The sequence below is a fragment of the Poecilia formosa genome, unplaced genomic scaffold, assembly GCF_000485575.1.
Source record: "Poecilia formosa unplaced genomic scaffold, Poecilia_formosa-5.1.2 Scaffold165, whole genome shotgun sequence".
Classification (NCBI taxonomy): domain Eukaryota; kingdom Metazoa; phylum Chordata; class Actinopteri; order Cyprinodontiformes; family Poeciliidae; genus Poecilia; species Poecilia formosa.
In genome coordinates this window covers 363,807-388,772 of record NW_006800104.1, presented here as the reverse complement: position 1 = coordinate 388,772, position 24,966 = coordinate 363,807, and the positions used below count along the sequence as shown (strand labels likewise).

Sequence of the window (24,966 nt, the reverse complement as noted above, 5' to 3'; positions counted from 1 at the left end):
CAACCCCCCCTCAGTTTAAATCCACTCCGACGGCGCACATCACTCCAACCAACAGTGCAGCTGTCCTCCACGTCCCGCTCCTCCGCGCTGCTGTCCCGGTCTCTGCCTCTGGAGGAGAGCGAGCGCCCCAGCAGCTACAGCAGCACCATCACGGCTGCCTGCACGGTAACATGCTCTGCAGGCTTCGGCTGCTGTAGCTCCACAGACATATATACACCCTATATAGCTACTGGGACGTGTGTTGCAGTACGTGTGTGAGTGTGTGAGCGATAAGGAGATCTGGTTTTTATTATTCGGTCCCGGAGGAAAGCGTCCGGTGCGAGCCGAGCATCCCTCCACGCAGCAGGGGAGACCCTCCCGCTCCAGAGCCCCGTCGCTACAACCGGTAAGGAAAAGCGCTCAACATTAATCTATACCGTTTTTGCAATAGTAATAACACCGGTTACCGGGATAGAAGGAGATCGGAGAGTGGAAACGGAGACGCTTTTGTTTACCCGCGGAGGGGGGCAGAAATGTGCGTCCCCGGGCTGCGTAAGGGCAGAAAGAAGAAGAAAAAAATAAATAAATAGGGGGTATAGAAAAAAAAAACAGTTCCGTACTGCCTCTCTGGGTCATCTCACCATATTAAAACACGTGCTTTGTGTTTCAGTGCGGCTTAGTGTTAAATGCAGACAACTCCTTTATTTGGCAGAGCCAATAACATGGGAGCAGAGTGGGCCTGCAGTTTTTATGAATGATCTGAACATGGGACAAGATGCTGCGGATCGGCCACCTTTCTCCACTAGAGCTGCATTCTACTTACTCTTAATAGAGATAAATAGATAGCATGAGTTTGTTGCAAATTAAAATATATATATATTCTCTGCCAGTTCAAATATCTATATGGTTATATACAGGGCCGGATTTAAAAGGATGAGGGCCACTGGGCTAGAGCCAGTTTTGGTGCCCTATTCTATAAAGATAATATTATATATATATATATATATATATATATATATATAGAGAGAGAGAGAGAGAGAGAGAGAGAGAGAGAGATTGTATTCAATTTTGTTGTATTAAATTTTCTTGTGTTTTCCTAAATCTTACCATTTGTTTAGTAATCTGCTATTTGGTTCAGTCTTGCTTCTGATTGGCTGTTATTTTGCCACTATTTGCAAGGAATACTCTGATTGGATGAAAAAGGCCTGCCTGTGATTGGCTCCCTTATATGTGAAGTTGTAAATGCACAAGCCACACACTATTCTTCATTCACAGATATGTGCGCTCATATTAGTGTTACTGCTCGCTCATGTTGCCGACACAAATTAGTGTCTTATGCAGAAAGTTGCTCTTACAACTATTCATGCTAGTTAGCATTCTGCCTCATCTAGCCACGGCTAGGCTTATGAATATTGGCTGAATTCTTAAACAGTAATTGTCCAACATTTTTTATAATTTATTTGTGACTTGTTTTATTTGATTAAGTTTCTAGTTGTTTCTATACTTGTAGACAGGTATAGAGAGGTTATGGAGTTTCTGTAATTAAAAAAAGACACCTGAGCTCAGAGTACCTTTGTGTTCACATACAAACCATAATTTATCACCAGTGCACTTTCAATTGTTTCATATGCAAAAAAAGCTTTTTAACCCATCTTTGCTATAGTTACTAGTGCATAAAAAACCTATTTTAGTTACTAGTGCATAAAAAAAACCTATTTAGCCCTCCTTAGCACAACGCCCAAAAGGAGCGCAGCAGATATCACAGTCAGACAGTGGAGAAACGGTGTTGGTTTCTCCACCACCAGATTCCAAAATCACATAAACAACAACAACCGTTGCTTACATCCATCATGTTGTGTTTCACGATGTGTAGGAAAGATGTATTTTGTGGTGTTTGTTTGGCTATAATGCAGTGAGAATGATACATTGCTGGATTGGGAGGGTTAACTGGAGCAGAAAACTAATGTCAATGGTGTGGTTTTCTCATGGTGTCGAAAGAGTAGGAACATATATAGCCAATATCAGTATCAGTTATTTCAGCAATGGTAATGTAGGCTTCTGATATTGGCCCAAATTTTCGTATTAATGCATCGATATTCATAGGTGCTCTCCTGAGCAATTTTATCCTTGTCGTGGATAAGAAAAATAAGACTCTCCTAGTGATTGACAGCAGTTTTAAGAGCTAGGCAAACAAGATAAGAGTCAGGAGTCCCATACTCCCCACCTCATCTGAGACGTACAACAGTGCATCTTTAGATTATCAGCTGCCAGGGAAGCACTCACAACCTGCAACTTAACAAGCCTGACTCTACCTCTGCCACGCTGCATTGATAGCATGATACATTTGCCCCCCACATCTTCTTCTCCTAAATGCCACCCAGCTGTTGCACGCCTTCCGTGTATAATCCTCTGGGATTGAACAAGTTTCTGTCAGGCTCTGCGTCATGCGCAGGCAAGTGGAATTAGCACTGAAAGTCATCTGTTTAGTCGTTTTAAAGAGGAGTCAGAGACTCGTCGTGTCACTGCCATCAATTTCTACAGCAGGATGATGGCGAAGTGAGCAGTCAATGCGTTTGACTCCGGGTTAATGGTAACGTCGAGGTGTGGGGCCTTTCTCTCACAAAACCGACGTAACGAGCTGCAGAGAGATGCTCAAACGTGTTCAAATCAGGCAGGACTTTGCCGCCTATGCTTCGTTGGGTCGAGGCGTCGTTTAGGCCGCATGTGCTTATGCTCATCTAGTTGTTACATAAGAGGATAAATGTGCGCTGGAGCACTACTCTCTGTGTCACTTAGACTCATAAGCGCGCACACACACAAAGCCCTCCTTCTGCTTGTATGCTACACACCAGAGGAGGTTTCAACAAGGAGGCATCATACCCCACAAACACAACAGATGTTGTGGTTAAGGTGCATCGAGGGACCCGCTTTGGCTTTTCTGCTGTGTGTACAATGTCTTTCTATCCGTGTCTCATTCTCTACGCTGTCACATTAACATGACCAATGCAGCTTTTCTCATATAAGCGACCTTGGTATCATATGACGCTGCCAGAAATCTTGACACGCTGCCCCCTCTACTAGCATGCATTGAATACATAAGTACCAAAGTGACTTTGAAACCAGGATTCATTCTTGTCACGTGACCACAGACTGAGGCACAACATCTCAGAGCTCCTTTTTCTAACCTACATTATACTGCTGTTGATTTACACAGGGGATAAGATCGTTGCTGTGATTGCGGAAATCTTAGTTTTTCCATATTTTCAGGGGTTCAGAAACAACACAAGGGCCAAACCTTCTCCAGTGACAATTCTAAGGCTGTTTTAATTGGAAAAAAAAACATTAAACACTGCAACAACGGTGCAAAGGAATAAAATCCTACCCTGAAATAAATTTTATTGGGATTTGATGCGATTGACCAACGCAAAGTAACCCATAATGATAGAAGGAAAAGGGCGTATGGCTTTCAGTGTTTTTCTACAACAAAAGTGAAGAGTATGGCATGCGTTTGTATGTAGTCCCACATAGTTATTACATAGTAAAATCACTTTCTATGGCTTTCTTTTAACATTAAACATATTCCTGACACTCTTAGCTTACAAGTCAGACTTCTGAGTCAACTATTAGTGTGACTAATCATTGGGAGTATCAAAGTCAATGGGGCTGAATATAAAATTTGCATGCCATATGTTTCTGATTTTATTTATAACTGTGGTTCAGCAAGTAAAGTGATCATCTTGCAGTTGGGAGACTGTGGGTACGATTCCAGCTTCCAAGTCATCTGTTGATGTGCCCAGGGGCGAGGCACTTACCCCCAAGTTATGGTATATGACTGTGTGTACACAAACAGCCCTTTGAGTGGTCAGTATGACTATAAACTCAGTTCATTTTAACATTTTCCTTTTTAGTTAATTAGTATGCACCGTTTTGTCTTTATGCATAAACACCCAGTAAAACAGACTATAAGAAAAATGCAAAAAGGTTTAAGGTGTACAAATGACTCTGCAAAGAGCAGTAGATGTTTGGACCAATGGCAGCACAGAACAGAGGGGAAATGGAAGCTTTTTTTTTCCGCCAAGTTATATCACTTGTTAATTAGCAAACAGTGAGTAGTCACATTCTCATCATCGTGATGCTGTGGTTTGCTTCCCATTTCCTGCCAATAGCCAGTATTCGCAATCCCCTTCACATCCTCTGCCTCTTTCGCTTCACTTCATTTTATACGTTTGTAAAACTAAGAGACAGATGACACCGTTTGTCCTGTTATGGATCCTTGCAAATGAAACCAAACTGGTAAAAGACTTTAATTGTGCAAATTGAAGTCAAACAATTGACATTTTGCTCTTGAACAATGGCGATTTAAATATTGAGTGTGTATCTTGGCTTTAATTACTAAAAGCAAGAGGATGTCATCAGGTGCCTCTGCAGCGTGTTTGAATTCACCAGATAATTCGGAACTGATGTGAGTTCAGATTTTCCGACTCCCGCATCAGCCAGGTTGGACATGCGTCAAATGTTTGAAACGCTTCAAATTCGAAATGCGCCACAAGACTTTGACATGCCCTGGACGCGCCTCAACATAAAATCTAAACCTGTGATGTCACTCCCAATTGTGTTTGACTTTTGGCTCAAAATCTTTAAAAACGGATTTAAAATGATTTTTTTCATATTCTGAAGCCCCTTTCATTTCCATGATGCAGAAATAACAGAGTAAAACATGGAATAAGGTGGAATTTGTCTATAATGTTTTGGGGTTTTTTTACTAAAAAAAGGGCAATTTTGTTTACCGAGACTTAATAATAATGTATTTTATTACGGTTTCAGTTGTGTTTTTTTCTTTTTTTTGTCTGTTTTGTTCATTGTTTTTGGCTGCTTTGTTTTATTGTCAATATTTAAAATGTCTTCCAGTTACAATGCTCTTTACAAAATTAAAGTTTATTGGACCATGAGAGGCCGAATTTGTATTATGCCGTTGTTGATACATCACTTGAAAATGGTTTAAAACGACAATATTATCATTTATCACAATAAATACTCAAGCAATTTATCATCCAGCAAAATGTGTTATCGTGACGGGTCTGGTTATCAGAACTATTGTATTTTCACACACGTTGAAATGAGTGCTGTGTGGCTGTCAGGGGTTCATCTGAGGTCTGTGTTTCGCAGTAATCTGGCCCGACCCTCCCTGTTAGGGGGCGACTCCTGCCCCGTCAAGCGCCCAGCCCCGTTATCCTGGTGTTAGACTGAGAATGACTGCTCTGCAGGGGGTGGATGATTCAGAGCGGAAAAGAACACTCCCAACCCCAAATTCTTCCAATCAGCCCGAGGTGAGGCTTGGATTAGGATTAGCTTGGAGCCAGCGGAGAGTTTACGGGCCGGAAAAAGCATTTACCTTTCACAGAATTTGCTTTTTTACTTATTTTTCTTAATCAAGTTTAAATTAAAATTTAGATCTTGAGACAAATTTTTATATCAGAGACAGAATTTTTATTAGAGGGGGGAAAAATATAAGACACAGCTGTGAAACTCCAGTCCTGGAGGGCCACTGCCCTGCAACTTTTAGACGTGCCTCTGCTGCACCACACCTGAATAGAATAATCAGGTCGCTAGCAAGGCTCTGGAGAACTTATCTACACAAAGAGGAGGTAATTAAGCCATTTCATTCCAGTCTTTTGTACCTGTGGCACATCTAAAAACTCCAGGACAGTGGCCCTTGAGGACTGGAGTTTGACATCCCTACTATAAGAGAATCAAAAGTCTGTCCATCTCAGGTTTGGGATAAATGTATTGCTATAAACCTCAAGAATTGAAATAAAAAATTTAAAAAAGTTGCGATGGTTGAAAATAATAAAACAAATTGAGTCAAGTTAGGCAAGTTTATTTGTCAAGCACATTTCAGCAACAAGGCAGTTAAAGTGCTTTACATCCCAAAAACATAACACACTAACCAATTTGTCATATATCATCAATCAATTATACATCAAATATCAATACTGCAGTTCTGAATCAAAGGCAACTCTAAGCAGGTGGGATTTTAGCCTTCATTTAAAGGAACTCAGTATTTTGGCAGGTTTGAAGTTTTCTGAAAGTTTCTTTTATGTTTTTGGTGCGTAGAAGCTGAATGCTGCCTCAAAACTAAGGCTCTTGTAAGGCCTAGTTAAAGTCTACAGTAATTGAGACGCAGTGGAATGTCCTTAAACAGAGTTCATTCTTAAATTCCTTCCAATGCGGCTGAATTAAATCATTCTGCAACAAATTAAGGGGCCACATTTCCTCCACAGGAAATAGATTTAAATGATGAATAAATGACACTCGGTTGTTGTTTTTGATACCAAGTGTGGTACAAACAGGCTAATTATTTTTTTCACCACTTGTGGTCAAGTTACCTTGGTTTGATATTCAACTCTCTTTCATGATCTGAAACATTTAAATGTTAAAAAAGAAAAAAAAAAAGAAAACAGGAAAAGCAGAAGAAACCTGTGAGGCTGGAAATGCATTACTACAGAGAATTTGCTTGAGTGAATCATCCTGACAAAAACCAGGTATTATCATTCAGATCCCAGTTCACCAACAGACTGCAGCTGTCTGCTGTTCCACGAAGCAAATGAGACATGGAGGTTGAGCAGCACAGACCTCATCACAGTGAAGTCCAGCTTCCCCGTCTCCTGTGAATTCAGACGAAAAGATGCGGCTACTAATCTGACCGGGCAATTGGTAGCAGCTCCAATCTTTGTTTTTCTTTTTTTTTTCCCCCCACTTACAAACCAAACACAGATTGAACAAGAAAGCGCGGCCAACAGCGTTTGAAACGGAAGGGAATGAGGGGAAATCAAAAAGAAAGGAGGTAATGAGAAGTTTGGAGCAGAGGTTTTAATAAGTAACAGTAATCGCGCTAGCTAGCCGCCGGACTTCTCCTCCCGTAGCCATTAGGAGGCTGAGAGGGCAGCCAATTACTCCCAGAGCTCTGCATGCACCGAGGCTAATGATGCCGAGGGGGGAAATGGTGTGAGTGTACGTGTGTGTTCTGTTGTCGAATACAACACCTCTGCATTTGTTACAAAGGGCGTGGCTGAGAACACACTTTGACCAACACCTCTGCTGAGATCATAATTCTCCTGTGCCTCTGGCACTTGACCCTCACATCTTCCCTTACCTCTAAATGATGGCTTTCTTCTTTTTTTCTCTCACTTGGTCTTTGAGGTGGTTTCAGAAAGAAAAATGGGGCTCAATTAGTTCTATTCATTTAGATATAAAAGCATATCTTGTCCCACTGACACTTCACTACTCAGGAAGATTTCTCTTGGTCCAGATCTCTCTCACACTCCTAAAGAACATGCAAGAAATTCTCCAATTCCTGGTAAAACTACTGACACCCCATCACTTATATGTATTTATATATTTACCCCTGGAAATTTGTGAATTTTACTGATTATATAATCACAAGCACGTTCAAAGTTAACTCGAAATTTAAATTTAGTCTAGCATTAGAGGGATTGAATGGTTCGTCGTCTTTAGCCAACAACAAAAGAGAAATCCCACAACCGCTAAAATCCGTTGCCACTCCATTTTTGTTTACATTTTTGCGAAGGAGGAAGTTGCGCTCGTTGCTTTTTCTGAGGTTTTTGTGTGTTTTCCTTCGCCACAGGCGAGGAGGGGGACAGGTTTTTCCAAAGAGTTTGGATCATTTGAAACAGTGCTGTGTGAGAAAGAGAAAGTCACCAGCTGAAAATGTAACAAATGTTGTAAATTTGGTCTTCAATCAAACTGAGTCTACCAGACAGCCTAAGGGTAGTTAGGCTGGATTTTATTAAGACGTATAAAGGTAAAGGTGGGGGAGGGAAGTAAAAATGCACATTATACTTTCCTCCTCCATCAATCATTATCCTTCAACTTTGCTAATGTGCATAATAAATATCCACAACATCCACCAGCTGTGACATATACATTCCAAATGGTTGCTCCATTTGGGAGCACAATGGGAGAATATTGGGAAATGTTCTCACATTTCCCATTTCTTTATGTCTGTATCCACCTCAAGATTGAGAAGGACCAGACAGAATGTTCCAGGTGGAAGAAAAAAAAAATTAAACCAGTGACAGCATCAATTAGAGTCCGCTTTGCCTCCCCTGCCCACTCCCCGCTCCTCCCAGCCACTCCCCACGCTGTCACCCTCTCAGGGTAATAACAGAGGGCCAATCAGAAATAGTAAAATCGATCTGGCGCCGGCTGGCTCGGATGCATTTACAAGCAGCCGTAATGACTGCAGACTCATTTCTCTGGGCCGCTGCTGCAATCACATGGCGCAACCGTTTTTTTGTTGTTTTTTTGCCTGTCGAGCCACGAGCAAAAAGAGCAGCGGAGTTTGCTCAATTGCAGTGAATGTGCCGTCTGCCTCTCAGGTCGCAGCGTGACACTCTTGCAACAACACTTCTGCGCTTTGGCCTTGCTTGTGAAAGAGATTTTTTTCCCCTCCTTTCTTTCTCTTATTGAAAGTGAAACTGTAAATATGGCTCTCCAGCTTTTTTCGTGCATCCTGATTGAGAGCCTCATCAGTGGGATGTGATTAAGGACGGCGTTATGATTTTGCTTTGGATTCGGGGGTTCGTATCGATTGGTGGTGGGCGGAGCTGAACAACTGCGATTAAAACAAAAGGATAATGACAGGATTTAATTTCTAGAAGCATTCATGTGAAGTGTAGCAGGACCAGACAGTTTTTAGGATTTTCATAATCGCTGCACGAATGTGAAAGCTGCAGCTCTCAATTCAAAACTTCACTGGGGGTTTTAACAAAGACAACAAAAGAAAAAATTAAGATTTGTATTCATTTATTTGACGATAAATTGTCCCAGGAGTTATCACGATAAATTATATTGTTGCTTTGAGACTATTTTCAAGTAATATAATGGTAATGGCCTAATGATGCCAGATCACATTCTGAAATATCAATAAACTTGAAATAGTAATAAGCACTTAACTCCAGATCTGGAAGACGTTTTAAATATCCAAAACAGATCAAGAAAGCAACAGAAACAACAATCAAAATGAATTATGAAGTCTCTGTAAACAAACATGTCCTTCAAAAAAAAAAGGCCAGTTGAGACCAAAGACCCAGACTCAACTTGGCATCCATGTGTTGGTAGAAGGAGAAAGAAAAGGGAATGCAAATGGAAATTGAGCTCATTTTTATTTATCATGGGATTACTTGATTTATTGCTTATTGTGAAAGTGGTTTAGCATATTAGCTAAGTATGTTTTCTTAGAAATCTTGTTCTTTAATACTTTGTGAAAATGCTAGCAAAGAAGTAACGGTGGATGTGTAAAAATGTTTCAACCCAAAGTGTTTGCATGTAAAGTTTTGCCTTCATTTATAAGTAACAGAAGACAAGTGAAGTGGTAACACTGGGCCAGCTCCCTTATTTGTGATCAGAAATTGCATTTTGTACCTTTATAATGCAGATTCAGGAAAGCACATAAACTGTGCTCAAAATGTCACAAGCTGAAAGAATGATCACCTACACAGAAATGTTAGCAATTAGCCGACTCCTTCAATTCAACAAAGCTTTTTGTGGTTTAGTACTTATAACAATTATGTGTTTTTAAACCAGGGAAGAGTTTGTTCTTTGCATGTAGAATGCATTTGGTAATTGCTTAACACACTAAAGTCAGGGAGTCCTCTGGTTTCCAGCTGTATTCTACCCACAGATAACGGCTGTGGGGAAAAGCTGTGATTCTTTTACATTAGTTAGTGTAAAGCATAATAAACAGTCAGTGGAGCAGGTGCAATAAATATCAAGAAATGAAAAAATATCCAAATACAATGAATGTTTATCAACTATAATTAATGGCTAAAGCAACAGCAGATACATCTATCTGTCAATTTGGTTAACTTTTTTTTTAACCAATAAATAGGGCTGCATAGTCTTAGGAAACTTTTGACTGTGATATTGTTAAATATTGTCATGACAGTATTTTGTTCACAAAAAAAACGTCTCGCTGACAATGACTACCATTGGTTTTAGCTGCCAATTTGTCAACATAGCAGACTAAATCTCAAATGTACATGTGTCATATAAAAGGATTCAGTGCTTTGATACTGACAACATTACATTATCTAGATAGTAAGGGTATCACAAGTCAGTGAAGAGTTTTAAAAAAAATTTTTTAAAAATAGCGAGAGAGGGGGAAGTTGGTCAGTTATGCTAGGTTATGCTAGCTTGACTTTGACAACCTTAAGAGTAGATGTGCTGCAGAATTCGATGTGGTAAGTTTAGTTTAAAAAAAACAACAACAAAAAAACAAAAGGTGACCCACACAGCAGCTCTGACAGGGTATTAGTAGATCAAATGATTAAATTAGTTAATCAACCGCCGTTGTGTTCAGTTAATAAAAAAAAACATCAGCCATGAAAACACAATACTGTAACGGACTGAATGTTCTGTACTTTTATGTGGGAAAAGTTTATTTGTATTTGGTGTTGAATCCTGATACACTGGTGGAGCTGTTGTCAGTTGGTTGCTACAGCAACAGGTCTGTGCATAGCATAGCTGACATGGAGGCAGAAAAAAGAAAAGTGGTTTTTAGTTGTTCAACAGTTTTTTCTGTGTTTTTCTTCCTTTTAGTAATACCTAGATCTCCAGGTTTAATTTTAACAGAATTGTTGTACCATGGCAGCGCTCCTATGGAGGCAAGTAAAGTAAAAGAATAATCTTTTTGCCCTCCAGCTTTGTTTCCAGATGTAAGCAAGAACATGCAACATGTCTATATGAGGTACACTTTGTGATTACTTGGTTTGAGCCTTGTTTACATTCAAAACTGGATTAATTATTTGCAGCAAGGCAGCATTCCTCAGATGTGTTGGCAAATATGGATATAATATTCTAACAATTTCTGCAAATTTCTCTGCTGCATATTTACGATGCAAATCTCCTGCTCCCCCTCATCCCAAATGTATTTTATTGGACTCAGGTCTGGTGACTGAGGATGCCATTGGGAGTACATTGCAATATTCATCCATCCATCCATTTTCTTACACCCTTGTCCCTTAGGGGGGTTGGGAGAGGTGCTGGTGCCTATCTCCAGCTAGCATTCTGGGTGAGAGGCAAATTGCCAGTCTGTCGCAGGGCAACCCGGAGAAAACGCACGCATGCACAGAGAGAGCATGCAAACTCCATGCAGAAAGACCCCAGGCCAGGAATCGAACCCAGAAACTTTTTGCTGCAAGGCAACAGCTCTACCAACTGTGCCATTGTGCAGCCCCTACATTGCAATATTACAAATATATAAAAAAAGGGCCTGGTCCAAAGCCAGATAATGTCGGGCCTAAGCCGATTGCTCCAGAGTTATGTAGCATTCAGTTAGTTTCTTCAACTAAGTTTCATCATTTAATTGATGTGGCTGTTCCATTCTATTCTCAATATCAGAAAACAAATCACAGCAATCAAATCACACAAATCTTTCAAACAACCTGATAGATTGTATAAACAACTGTGCATTGTGCAAAGTAGATGATCTGAGAGATTTGATTTGTGCTTGACGAGTTTACAAAGTCTGCGAGGAGTCGCACGGTCAAATTGCATCATTTATGCAACCCCCAGTTTGCATGGCATCCATGCAGATCAAATATCCGCACCACTCGCCTCTGAAATTTTGGAGCTTCACACAGTTCAGTTCAGTATGGAAAAACATGACGGACAAGCAAGAGCTCCTCCAGGTGGAGGTTCGCAAACAGACATCCTAATGACTTTGCCCACAAAGACATAAATACCTCCTCCATACTCACCAGTATCGCCAAGTTGCTACTAACAACTGTTACCACAGGCGCCCTACACTGCCCCCTAGAGTCTAGCAGAAAATGTGCTATAGCGAGGAGGGGCTGCAGAGGGTATGCAAATGCTTATGAAGAATGTACATGCTTCAAGCATAAACCAAGCTTAAGGGGTTTAGACTATGATCATATAAGCTTTAGGTTCATATAGGAAAGGTTTTGGTCATAAAGAACTTCATACTAAGATGCAGTAGAGTTTTATCAAACACTCAATGGAAAGGCCCTCACAGTGAAAACCGGAGAGTAAGAGAAGGCGCTAACCTGTGAGGATGTGACGTTATGCTCGGTAACAGCGGACTGATGTGTGAACAGAAATAACGTCAAGTGGCAGAACAAGAGAGCCTGAGAGCAAAAGACAAAGAGCTGCTCAAGTGTGTGATCTCTGCATCAGAGCCCCAGAGCAAAATCTTCCACCAAGATGCAAGCCACAGTGCTGCATTGTGGGATATCTCCATCGCTCCACCGTCAGCTCAACACAGGGAGATGGCGAAGGGGAAATTCTGACTGAGTTGGGTGAGTCTCCGTGACAAAAGCCAGGGGGTAGTTTCACTGTTCATCATTTGTTCCCAAAGCTTCTTCGTCTGAGCCGAGGAAGCACACATGTGCACATGTACTGGCCCAGAGAGGTTCTGCGGAACAAGCAGTGGTGATCCGGCTTGTGAGAACACGAAGATGAGGCTAAATCCTCTTTATGTAAGCAATGTTCTTAGCTTTATTTTAAAATCATGACTTTCTGACGGCAGCTTTCTCCTCACCCCGCCCCTTCTGAACACGAGGCATTTCTGCGACAGGGGAATGCAGATCAAAAGTCCAAATCGACGTAATCGCCAAGTGTGACACACCGAAGGGATTTATGGATCTGCTGCTCGGGGCAGCTTTGCATTTTGTAACAATAACAGGATTTGATCTAAAGACATGCAGCGAGTAGTGCGCACAGTGCAACAGTATTCATACAGATTTTTTTTTTTTAACCTTATGACCAAAGAAATTCAAGGTATTTTATTAGCATTACATGTGAGAAAATAAAACAAACTAGCACTTCAATGTAAAGTGGAGGAAAAAGAAAGCCTTGTTTTGATCAAATACTTTACAAATAAAAATGAGAAAAGTGATTTGTACGCCTAAGTAACTTTGTTGGAATCAGCTCAAAACAGTATTTCAAGGTTTGATCGTTACACTGTCTACCTTTCCATCCCTCAATTTAAAATAGAAACAGTCATACATTTACAAATCTACTGGCCTACTAAAAACATTAAAGGGGCAGTATTATGTAAAATCAACATCATGGTGTGTTAGCTCCTCATCACTTTTCAAGCTTCTGAGCTTCTGCCTCACAGAACAGCACCCCCCGGCCCCCGCGCCTCGTGATTCTCCCACTCAGCTCCTTCAAACTATCCAGCAGCAATTAGCAAACACCTGGTGGGACTGCACATCTGCTCAGCTCATTATAGGAACTACTAACCAGTGGTAAAAACATTGTTAAACGCTTCACAGAGGAATGTTGTTGTGATGTCCTCCTGAAAGTGAAGTTTCAGAACTAGCAGCAGTTTTTAAAGAACAGAGACCTAATCTGAAAGCGTTGAATCTGAAGACTTTTTTTTTAAGCTGCTTTTTTTTTTTTTTTTAAACAACTGAAGCTGCTTAAAAAATGTCTTACTTCATTGTGCTATAAAATGACTAAGTGTCTGGAAAATACCTAATACTGCCCCTTTAATCAGAATGTAGCCAAGTGACCCAAGATGGAGGAGCTGCTTATATTTTTGTCTTATGTGTGAGAATGTACAGACCCATTAAATAAAAGGGAATATTATTGAAAAGTCCATTTATTTCAGGAACTTTATCACTGTGAAACATGTCATAGAGTAATTATACACGGATGTTTGGGTGGCTTTATTTCTGTCAACTATGATGATTTTCTGCATATAGTTCATGAAAACATGAAAATGATATTACAATATTAATAGTATAGAAATGTGGTTTTAATGAAAAGAATGTTTAATACCTGCTTAAAGGTTATCAATTTTCAAAAGGTACTTTTAATCTGACAAATGAGACTTATCAGAATATATGTTCTAATTTATGACTAATAGAAGTTAAACTCTTCAGAGTGACGAGACAAAAAAGGAGTTTACCAACAATATGGGGCTACCTTTTCAGATCTCTATTTTTAAAGATTTTGAAACTATCTAACTTTTTCTTATTCCAGACACACACTTTTTTTTTTTGTCTATGACATGCAATCTGAATAAAATTAATAAAAACCTCTGCGTACAACACGACAAAATATAAGGCTCAAGCTATGTGCTAACATCTGCAAAGTGCTGTATCTTTAGATGAAACGAAGCAATACGGCACACGCTCTGCGAGTCGAAGAGCTGCCAGAAGCAGAGAGATTTCTCCATTTGATTCAGTCATTGCCTTCTCTTTTATGTGTCACACATTTCAGAAGGTGTGATCACCATATGTCGGGTGCAGGGTGGAATACAGCCAAGATGTACATGGCAGCAGGGAAAATGAGATTGACAGCCAGGGGTGCTTGGTTTGCTTTTGCTGGATCATTAGCAAAAAAAAAAAAAAAAACACGAATAAAGGAGAGATGCGAATAATGAGTGGGGGAAATGAAGTGGAAAAGCACCAGGGCAAGGATAATAACTGGAAGAGGAGTCATAACCTTGTGTTAGTGTTTGTGCCAGCAAGCAGCTGGAAAATGACGATGCTTCTGCCTCACCCATCTGCCTCCCACTCATCAGCACCACCCAGTCGGTCACTTTCCATTTCTACTATGGATTACTTTTTGCATGTTTCAAACACAGGGTGGCACGAAGACTACCCTATATTACCATTTGTCTTACTTGTGGATAACTGTTTTATTGCAAACTCATTGGAAACATTTAAAATAAAAAATAAGTGAATAAACACACATATGCCTAGAAATGGCTTTGTGCCTCCTTCTTGACTGATTAACGTCAGTGTCAGTGACCTGGAGTTTTGTTTTAATTCCACCTTTTCAAAACATTCACAATGTGAAGAGAAAAAAAACTTCTGGTTGTCTGCATACGCTGCAAATTTAAACTTAATGTAGCTCTTAAAGATGATGAATATGAAATATATAGCAAATGTTTTCAGCTACTACCAAACTGTCATGTTAATTTCATGCACTTTTTCCCTTAATGGCTTCCATTTGAGTGGGTCACCATACCAAATACAATTATTTTTCATTTTTTTAATTCCATTTTAGCCTTATTTCTGAAATAGATTTCTTACTGAAGTCAAAGATGTTTGTGTTATCTTCAAATTAACCAAATGTGAAGTCAATTTAACATTAATGTACTGTAAATAATAAATTGTTGTGGTTCGAACACAGACCACTGAGATACACCACACAAAACAACATAAGGTCTATATGCAACAATTTTTACAACGTGTTGAATTTTAGCAACATAATTCTTATCCAGATTAATTTCCTCATTTGTCGTCATCTGATATTGTTGATAAATTCTTATTGTTAAAAATCTGAAAGCAGAGTAGAAGAAAAAAAGTTTGTGATTTGTTAAGTGTATTCTTTCTGACAATGTCAAGTACAAATGTTGGTAGCCGTGACTACAGAATCTGGGATAGCATCATCATTCAGCCCAAATTAGATTTATTTCAAAGTACAACAAGGAAAGTGCCACATCTTGCCGAATGCTGCGACATCCACATGTGCCGCTGTCTTTCTTTTCTCCGCTCCCATCACAGAACAATCCTTGACCTAAATAAGCCACTAACAGCCTCCAGCAACAAGAGAAGGAAGTTGATGCTGAGAGCATAATTACCATCTTCATTTTGAGTAGCGAGTCCTGCACATGGCTGCGACTGTGTCTTTGGGGTTCTTGCCCCCCTTGTGCCGTTTGCTGTTCTGGGACACAAGCTAAAATTTGCTCTGGTGCCTAGAAAGCCCTTCACTCAGGAGGCCTCATTCAGTAAAGGGATGTCCCCCTTTTCGAGAGCCCTTGGAGAGCTGAAATGGAGTGCAGTAACCCTTTAAGTTCTCCAGGCCTGTGGGATAATTCACTTCCCGTGCAATGTGACACTGGCGGCAGGTTGAAAGGAGAGAGGTTTGATTGAGTGTCCTCTTTAACTTGCCCTTCGAATATCACTTACACTTGCAAGCTTTTCTGCCAAGAGAGTCATAGACGTTGGTCTCAATGCAGGAAAGTTTGTTTTTGGAATTGAAATTTAAAGCAGTTTTAAATGTCCTTGCTCACTTTTGACAATAGTGAAACCAACACAACATAGAGCATATAGACCCACTTCTGTGGAGTAAAAAAACGGTCCTGGAAAGGCCACGCGTCGGCGTTCTGGTGGTCCGGCTGACGCGAGCAGGACGAAAAGATCTAGAACAGCGATACCAAGGGAGCGCAGGCAGCAGCAAACTTGGCCCAAGGCGTTTAGCAAAGATCAGTGGCTTTTAGAAATGACAAATCGACTTTGGGACTGGTTCAGGGAAGAAGGACGGTGGATGGATGGATGGAGATGGGAGGAACAGGGAGGAAAAGGCAGGGTTAATGACAGGACTGGGAAAACGGGTGTTGTGTGTCAGCAGATCGATGGCTGCAAAGTATAGAAACTGTATCAGTAGTCTCCTTCACCTCAGCGCAGAAATAGCTACTGTTGAGGCCCCCATGGGGAATCAGTGGATGCCATAGATTTGCTTGAACAACAGTGTCACTGATGCAGTAGCTATTGTGTTTTATAGAAATCTTAAAATGCCGTTTTTAAAACTGCAGTTTCCAGTAGAGTTTGGCTTACTGCATCCTTAATGAGTCCACATGAACACCCTGCCACAGGGGTAATCACATTCTGTAATTTAATTGTCAAAGGTGTCCAGTAGTTTAGGTTCTAAGGAAGGAGACTGAACAGTGGCGTGGTTGGTAGCAGCATGTACGTCCCGGTTTCAAATCCTGGTCAGGGCTCTTTCTCCATGGAGTTTGCCATGTTCTCCTCGTGCATTGGCAGGGTCTCTCCAACTTCCTGCGACATTCCAAAACCATGACTATTAGGGCAGTTTGTCTCTCCAAGTTCCCCCAAGGTATCGGTTTGTGTGGATGCTCATCTATCCCTGTGTTGAACTGTGAATAACAGGCGACATACTCAGGGCATACTCCACCTCTTGCCCAATGGCCTCTTCAGATAGGCACCAGCAAGCCCACGACTCTGCAAGAACCAGTGGCTACAGAGAACTAATGCTCCTCTTATATAAAACTCAAATTAATAGTATAAAATTTGTGGAGTGCAAGAATAAATGAGGTCACCAGCTCCTCCAGAGCTACCATCAACCTTTCAGGTACTTCTCTAAATAATGTCCTCAATGCATGGACTGTTAGTTTATGTTGAAAACTACATTTGGTAGGTTACCCATTGTGCCATATTATTTCCATTTTCAGATGTCTGGGGATCTGAAAATCTGAAAGTCTGGTTGTTAAAAAACAGCAGAGTTGTTAACCCAACTCTGCTTCCTTCTTGATCTTTCTGCTCTGATATTTGGCCTTCACATTGATGGTTGTTCACTGAAGTTCCCCAACAAACCTCTGATGCCTTTGCAGAACTGCTGTAATTTCAATGTGGTTAAGTTGCGGATATCTGTCACATAAAACCCAAATAAAAAACAGAAGTTTATAGAAATGTGAAAATACTTTCGCAAGGCTTCCTTCCATTCTGAATGTGCAAGCTTTTTTCGGGAAAGGATTTTTAATAAGGGCCAGTCTTCTTGACAATGAGCCCACTTATTATAGAGTAATGTCTTAAATATTCCACAGGGCTAGGCTTAGCTGCTGAGGTCAATCTATCTCCAGTAGAAAGATGAGCAAACCTGTGGCTGTATGGACTTCTCACGGGAGCATGGCTGATGCCGATATAATAGTGTGTCGGGCAGGATGGGTGGAGGGGGGGGGTCACGATTCAGCCCGTCAGCAGCAGCAGCAGCAGCTGAGCCTCGTGTCTGCAGTTTGCACAGCAGGCAGCAAACCCTATGGATTTTCATATACCATTATCCTCTGTCCATGTGCTGGAATTACACACTCGCTAAAGGTCATAGAGCTGCACAGAGCAGATACTGAAACAAACACAGAGGGAGGGGAAAAAGGTGAGAGGGGAGGAAGAGGAAAAAGAACATTAATTATCCATCAATGCTTCTCTAGTTTTGCTTAATCTCTGGTTTAACACATCTCCTTTCCCAAAATCCTCTGCATTTATGGCCCAAACTATAACCCTGCAAGTATTGCAATCCGCATCAGGCTTTAATTCCCTTTGGAGGGAATCAGTTCCTGGACTCCTCGAGTCTCTTCCCACACAGACACATGGTGCGCTACAGTCAAGAAGCTCGCTGGAGTACCCTTCCTTCCCTGCTGTGAGCGAGCAGAACTTGAGCCGAACGCAGGTCTTTCCGAAACCAAGAGCTCAGAGAGAGCCTGCAGCACTTAACCAAATGCTTGGATCCCTGCACTCATTAAGAACAATTTGAGTTATAATGCGGCTGAATCTAAGCCATTACGTCAAACAAAGCAAAAACAATGCAAAAAATAAATAAATAAATAAAAGCCATAAGGCTGTTAAAGCTTCCCGCACTTTCCTGTTTGCGAGCACTCATTGTACTCGATTACGGAGCTCTTTCACAAATTGCTAGCGTAAACAGCGAGGGGATGCATTTAGAGGACTTTTTGGGTCTTGTTTGTTGTCGGAAGTGGGAACAGAAGAGCATTTACAGACTTTACAGACTTGGTCCTACATGACTTTTCTTTTGTGATTCATATCCATCACATCTAGAATTCTTGTTCCAATACTACATGCAAATGTCCGGTGTAGATTAGCATTTGCATACGGCATCTCCAGCACACAGAGAGAGGAGCAGCTACAACCGGTTAATGAATGCGCGCCTGCCACTGCACATTGAATTTGGTGTTACCGACCAGGGAGATGAGCTTCCCACTGTAAATATTTCATGAGGTGCAGCTCAAAGAAGGCTTTCCACAAGTCTGCCTCTTGAAAAATGTTAGATGAATATTATATACAAGATATCCCCCTGTGCTCATATCTAGCATGCGAGGAAGGAGTGATCGTTCATTCTCGGATGCTGACAAAGACAGGGCTGTGAAAAGATATTTTTCCCACATTTCTTCTGCTTTTGTTGTCTTACATCATTACGCAGCTTTTAATGCCCGACAACAGCAGTGTCAGTAAACAAGAAGGGCAGGTTTCAAGCATTGATTTCATTCATTTAGGAGGGGAGTAAAAAAAGCTATCCAAGCCATCCTGGTGGTATATGTAAACATATTTGTGCCCTTGTTAAATTATGAATGACTCTGATTTATTTGACCTGTAGAATCAATTACTCAATAAAACAAAACTTGTCTGTAATCAGGAAGAAGGCTAAGTAATCTATAGGCAATCAATCAATGTTATTTGTATAGCACATTTCAGCAACAAGGCAAGTGCAAGTGCTTTTTATATCATAAAAACATACAGTCAACAATTGAGAAATCAGTGACAAACACCGCATTTTGATGAGTGCGATCATCAAGATAATCAATACATGTCGAATATGTTGGTCAATTTTTCATACACACCATCCTCTGATGTAAAGAAATTCATGGATAGGTGACACTGAGATCTGTTTGTCTGTGGAGGGTTACCACCCATTTATAAAGCTTTAAGACTCCAGTAAACCACAGCAAGACGTGTTAATCACAAATGATTAACATGGGAAACAGTGGTGAATCTTTCCAGGAGTGACCGACCTACTAAAATTACTCCAACAGCACATCAATTTCCCATGCAGGAGGTCTGGAAATATCCCACAACTTCATCTAAAGGCTTGCCTCACTTAAGTTGAGAGATCATGGTCTGAGCAATAAAATAGAGACTGGGCAAAAAATTACGTCTGTGGAAGAGTGCCAAGGTGAAAACCATGAAGAACACAAAGGGCTGTCACGTTTCCTAACAAACAATGATCTCTGTGTGTGGTGCTTGGAGTGGTCCACTGTGTGGTGGGGAAGCGGGATGTGCTGGTATCATGGTTGGGGGTGGCCGATTGTGGGAAATCATGTGGGGTGGGAAGTTCATGGAGTTGGGATTGGGGTTTATTGAGAGGCTTGTTTGGACTATGTGGACTTTTTTTTGGCCCCATCTTTGGATGGAGTCCAGGTGCGGATTCGTTGGTCTTTGGGGGCCGAGAACACATCAGGGAGTACCTACTAGATCCAGGGGCTGGGCTACTTGGACCTGGCAGCAAAGTGTGTACAGGGAGTGCGATTGTGTGTAGGCGGTCCATTTTTGTGTATTTATGTCAGGTTTATGTGTGTGAGTGTTCATGTGCGCAGGAGTGCAGGAACATGTGATTGTGTGTGCCTATTTATCTGTCAGGTTAGGTCTTGGGCTCCCCCACCTCCCCCATCCTGGATCATCTCAGGGCTCCTCCCAAATATGGGCCTATTTTTCCCCCAGTGGCTTGTGCCTCTGTCCACATACTAAAGCAATGGTGGTTCTTCCAGGGTTTGGAGCTCATATATGTGCCAGCTCACTCCTGGTGGCTGTTGGCTGGAAGAAACCTTCAATACACCCACAGGTGTTTGGATTCAGGTGTTTACAGATACACACTATATATATATAATTGGGCTGCGGTTGTCACTCAATGTATCTTGTATTAGTAACATGTACATTTCAGTGATGCAGTTGTAATTGTTATAAATGATATGTTGTTGTCACTGTGGTCTCTCATCTGTTTTATTTGGTCCTTTCTGCAGGTGTAGAAGCAGACTTCTGGGTGTTATCTTGTATGCTCTTTATCCTTCTCTCTGTTTTTATTTCCCTTTTCCTTGCTGTCTTCCAATTTGAAATAAACCTAAATTTTTAACTATATATATTTACAGCACTCGAGAAAAACAGCCTTACACCAACATTAAACATAGTTGTTTTAATGAGTTGATCTGAGGTTGCTTTGCTTCCTCATGGTGATTTTTTTTTTATAATTGATAAATTCAATAATTCTTTTCTTTAGCAGAAAATTATGAAGGATCATGTCCAGTCATCTGTGAGACAACTGCTTCCTTTCCACAGTACAGTAATACAATATGTAGTCCTGTGCACATTTGGTTTATTTTATGATTTTGCTCAAATCTATATCATCACTACGAGATGGGAAAGTTTAGAGATTTTCTTCATCTGAAAGCTAGATGCTGTTCCAGAACAACGTGACCTCAGAGCTTGGAAAGCTTTGCTGTGTTTATGTAACAAAGAAACCTCGTGTTCCTCAGCTTGTTTTTTTTTTGTTTTTTTCTTTGCTCATAGCAAAAGGTCCTCATGCATCCTGATGAGTTCCAAGCAAAACATTGATCAGCGGAGGGTTGCTGCGGATCAGAAAGAATGAATGAAAGTGGGGTGCTTGAAATCTTTGAGACTCCTCAGCAGAGGACATTCATGTTTTGGCTGCGGGGTCCTTTATGGAAACAGAATTGTCCTAAAATGAATGTGCTGTTTTCAAAGTCTGGCCTCATCTCAAAAAGCGGTCTTCATGAAATTTTTATGCGTAAAACAGGCCCCAAAAGAGATGTTTTTTAAACCTAAACAAACCAATATCAAGCAGCATCTCCACTTACGTTTATAGAGAAAGATACTGAACCAATTTCTAATTTTCTTTGAGGTCTGACCTGCTTATTCCAATTTTGACCAATTCCAATTTTTCAATCTTGGTACTATAAGAGAACACAATGTTCTGGCTATTTTTTTCAAAGCAGTCGCAGTTTTAAATCCAAACAAAACATTAAATAGTTGAAAGACTAGTCCATAATGTACATTAAAAACTGTCAGTGCATGTTGTTAGCTTCATATAAATGAAATGGAAATAGTAATTCTGAGTTTTGATGTGTATTTTTATATACCTTTATTGTTATCAGACAGCCACACAAATCAACGTTAGCTAAACCTTAAGAATAGTATTTCTGTATTGTAATTTTTGGGGCATTGACCTGCCAGTCACCATCCAGCCATCACTTTATTGTCTTATTTGAAATTAGATTTGAGCATTTATGGTATCATTTATCACTTCTTGTGAAAAAAAAATATTATCCTGGTAAGAATTTTGTCTTATTGCCTTGATGAATTTTAAAGATTTTTTTTTAAATGAAACAAAACTGACAGAATTATTTTAAAAATGTCATTTTTACTATTTCCTCCACTGTTTCAGTAAATTTGAAAAAATATGATTAAATGCTGTTCCTGTGTGGAGTTAGTGACATCAGTCAGACTTTTTTAATCAACTGTCGTCACAAAGAAGCAAGTTTCAAACGGCAATGTTTGGGTGCCATGAATGTTGATCCCTGCAATCACAACCTAAAAAAAAGTAATAGTTTAAATGTTTTTCTCCAGGCTAAATATATATATTTTTTAGCAAAGTCATGCAGTGGAATGGCAAGAAAAATGATGATAAAGGAATCATCTTGGGCTTTGCCGTGGAAACTTATCAGATTTCTACCAAAGCAGACATCGTTCATTGTAAACTAGTCTTCTTCCCGACTGCTAAGCAGGTTTCTGGCAGAACTGGTTTGCAGGTTCTTCTGGTGCATTCCTTCCTCAAGAGATAAATGACCCTTATGACTTTTTTAGCCTGCCTATTGTTCAGATCCTGATGAACAGGGTGTAGATGCTCTCCTTTCTGTGCCATAAGTGACTTCTGCGGATTGTTTATGCCTCTACTTCAGTGACCTTAAGTGTTCCCCCATAACATTATTCTCCTCTTTCCTCTTATGTTCACTACTTTGACTGCAAGAAAGAAGACTGCACATCAAACAGACTGCGCTTGCTCAAATTTATGCAAAGGGTAATAACTGGCTTTTTACTTAATAGCTGTTTAAGTTACTATCAGGATTTGGATTTGCTCCATAGACCTTCTGTGCACCAGAGAAAAGCGCCACACTAAGGACCCGCCCTCGTTCTTATTTTTATCCCTGCCATTAATGTCTTTTCTTTCGCTAACTCTCTTGCTTTCATCCGCCTTCCCTCCCCTTTCCATCCTTCATTTCCTTGTGTTTTCTCAGTCACGGTTCTTCATCATTTTCCGATGGTGACTTGACTCTTATTGACCAGAAAGGACCAATTGAGAATGTAAAAAATATGACAATTTGTCGTAAGGCTACATTTTTTGTTAGAAGAAAAAATTGTTAGCTTAAAAAAATCTAACATAATTTGTGTAAAAAAGAAAAAAAAAGAAAAACAAGAAAAACGAAGAAGAAATTTGGCTACATGTGAAGAAGTAGTTACCGCCTAAACTGAAACTTGTTGGAATGGCTGTGCTGATCAACACATTGCAAAAGCCATCAATCTTTGGCAATAACTGGCAGTGAGTCTTTTCTGGTCCACCCTTCTTTTACTCTCGGCCATATTGTAGGGTGTTCGAGTATGTTCAATGACCATTCTGAAAAGTTCTTTTTTTTCTTCTTTTTAAAGTCCTTTAGATATGACCTTGGTGGTGTGTTTTGGATTATCGTCCTGCTTCATAACTACATGTGCTTAAACTTCAGGTCTAAAATTAATTAGTACCACCATTAGAAGGCTGCCTGGCAGTGCTCTTTACTTTGGCAGTCAATCAAGTTTATGTGTATAGCACATTTCAGCACCATGGCAGTTAAAGTGCTTTGCATTGTTAAAACACAAAAAAAGCAAACGCATCGTATGGTCAACAGTTGTGAAAACCAATAAAAGACATTACATTTTGTCAAGAGCCACTGTTAAAATCATCAATCACCACATCGATAATATTGATTAATGGTCCAGTTACTATTAAAGGCAGCACTAAGCAGTTGGGTTTTTTGGTCTTGATTTAAAGGCACCCAGTGTTTCAGCAGTTTTACAGTTTTCTGGAAGTCTGTTCCAGATTTGTGGTGCATAGAAGCTGAATGCTGCTTCTCCATGTTTGCATCTGGTTCTGGGGATGCAGAGCAGAACCAGAACACCTCAGAGGACTGGAAGGTTGATACAACAACAACAGATCTTTAATATACTGTGGTGCTAAGCCGTGATTTTTAAACTAACAGCAGCATTTTAAAGTCTATTCTCTGAGCTCCAGGGAGTGAGTGGAAGGACTTAAGAAATGGGTGATGTTCTTAATCTTTCTGGTTTTAGAGAGAACACCAGCAGCAGCATTCTGGATCAGCTGAAGCGAGAGGTTTAATTTTTTCTTTTTTAGGCGGATCTGTAAAGACGCTGTGGCAGTAATCAATGTGACTAAAGATGAACACATGGATGCGTTTCTCTAGATTTTGCTGAAACATTGGTCCTTTAATCCTGGAAATATTCTTCAGGTGATAGAAGGCCGACTTTGTGACCGTCTTTATGTGACTGATGGTTCAGGTCAGAGTTCAGTCCATCTCTATACCCAGATTCCAGGACTGTTGCTAGTTTCTCGCTGTAATGACTCACTCTAGATCAGGGGTGTCAAGCTCCAGTCCTCCGCTGTCCTGCAGTTTTTAGATGTGCCACAGGTACAAAACACTGCAATGAAATGGCTTGATTACCTCCTCCTTGTGTAGATAAGTTCTCCAGAGCCTTGCTAACAACCTAATTATTCTATTCAGGTGTGGTGGAGCAGAGGGACATCTAAAAGTTGCAGGACTCCGGCCCTAGAGGACTGGACTTTGACACCTGTGCTCTAGATCATTCCTCTTTAGGTCCAAAGATAGGAACCTGTCTCCCATTGATCCATTGTGCTCTGTGTCTTTACAACTTTTCTTTAATTACTTTATACTGGGGCAAGATTTGTGGTCAATTGACATAATTGAGTCTATTTTATATCGTCAGACTGATTCTAGCCTAGGCCTCGCTAATAAAACTGAACAAAAGCCATGTGGTTTTGGTATCTTTTCTTTAACAACAAACAAACTCACACCTGCCCTTTGTCTTTACTCATATTATTTTTGCCTGATGTTAAATTATTTTGGATGATTTGAAACATTCAGAGTTGTTTTTCATGTCACTTCTCTTTCTGCATAGGACCTGGTCTGCCACTCAAACTTCAAACTAGAACTTAAGCAAGACTAACGAGGTTTTGAGTATGCCATTTGTCCTTTTATTGCCTACAGCAAACAGTTTCATTGCTCATTGGGTGTGAAAAGAGCAAATCAGACAAGAGACG

The 24,966-nt window shown here is 40.4% G+C and overlaps 1 protein-coding gene across 3 annotated transcripts in view; it reads left to right on the top strand.

Annotated features, from left to right (window-relative positions):
- LOC103146676 (hippocalcin-like protein 1) overlaps positions 1-24,966 on the top strand; it is a 48,577-nt gene continuing 23,611 nt past the window's right edge. Inside the window, exon 1 of one of the 3 annotated variants that reach the window (XM_016677809.1) lies at positions 1-165. The gene's annotated coding sequence lies outside the window, so the exon portion shown is untranslated. Of the gene's footprint in view, positions 386-18,689; positions 18,703-24,966 lie in introns of those variants that run through there. The other 2 variants (XM_007564682.2, XM_016677810.1) reach the window with 2 other exon arrangements.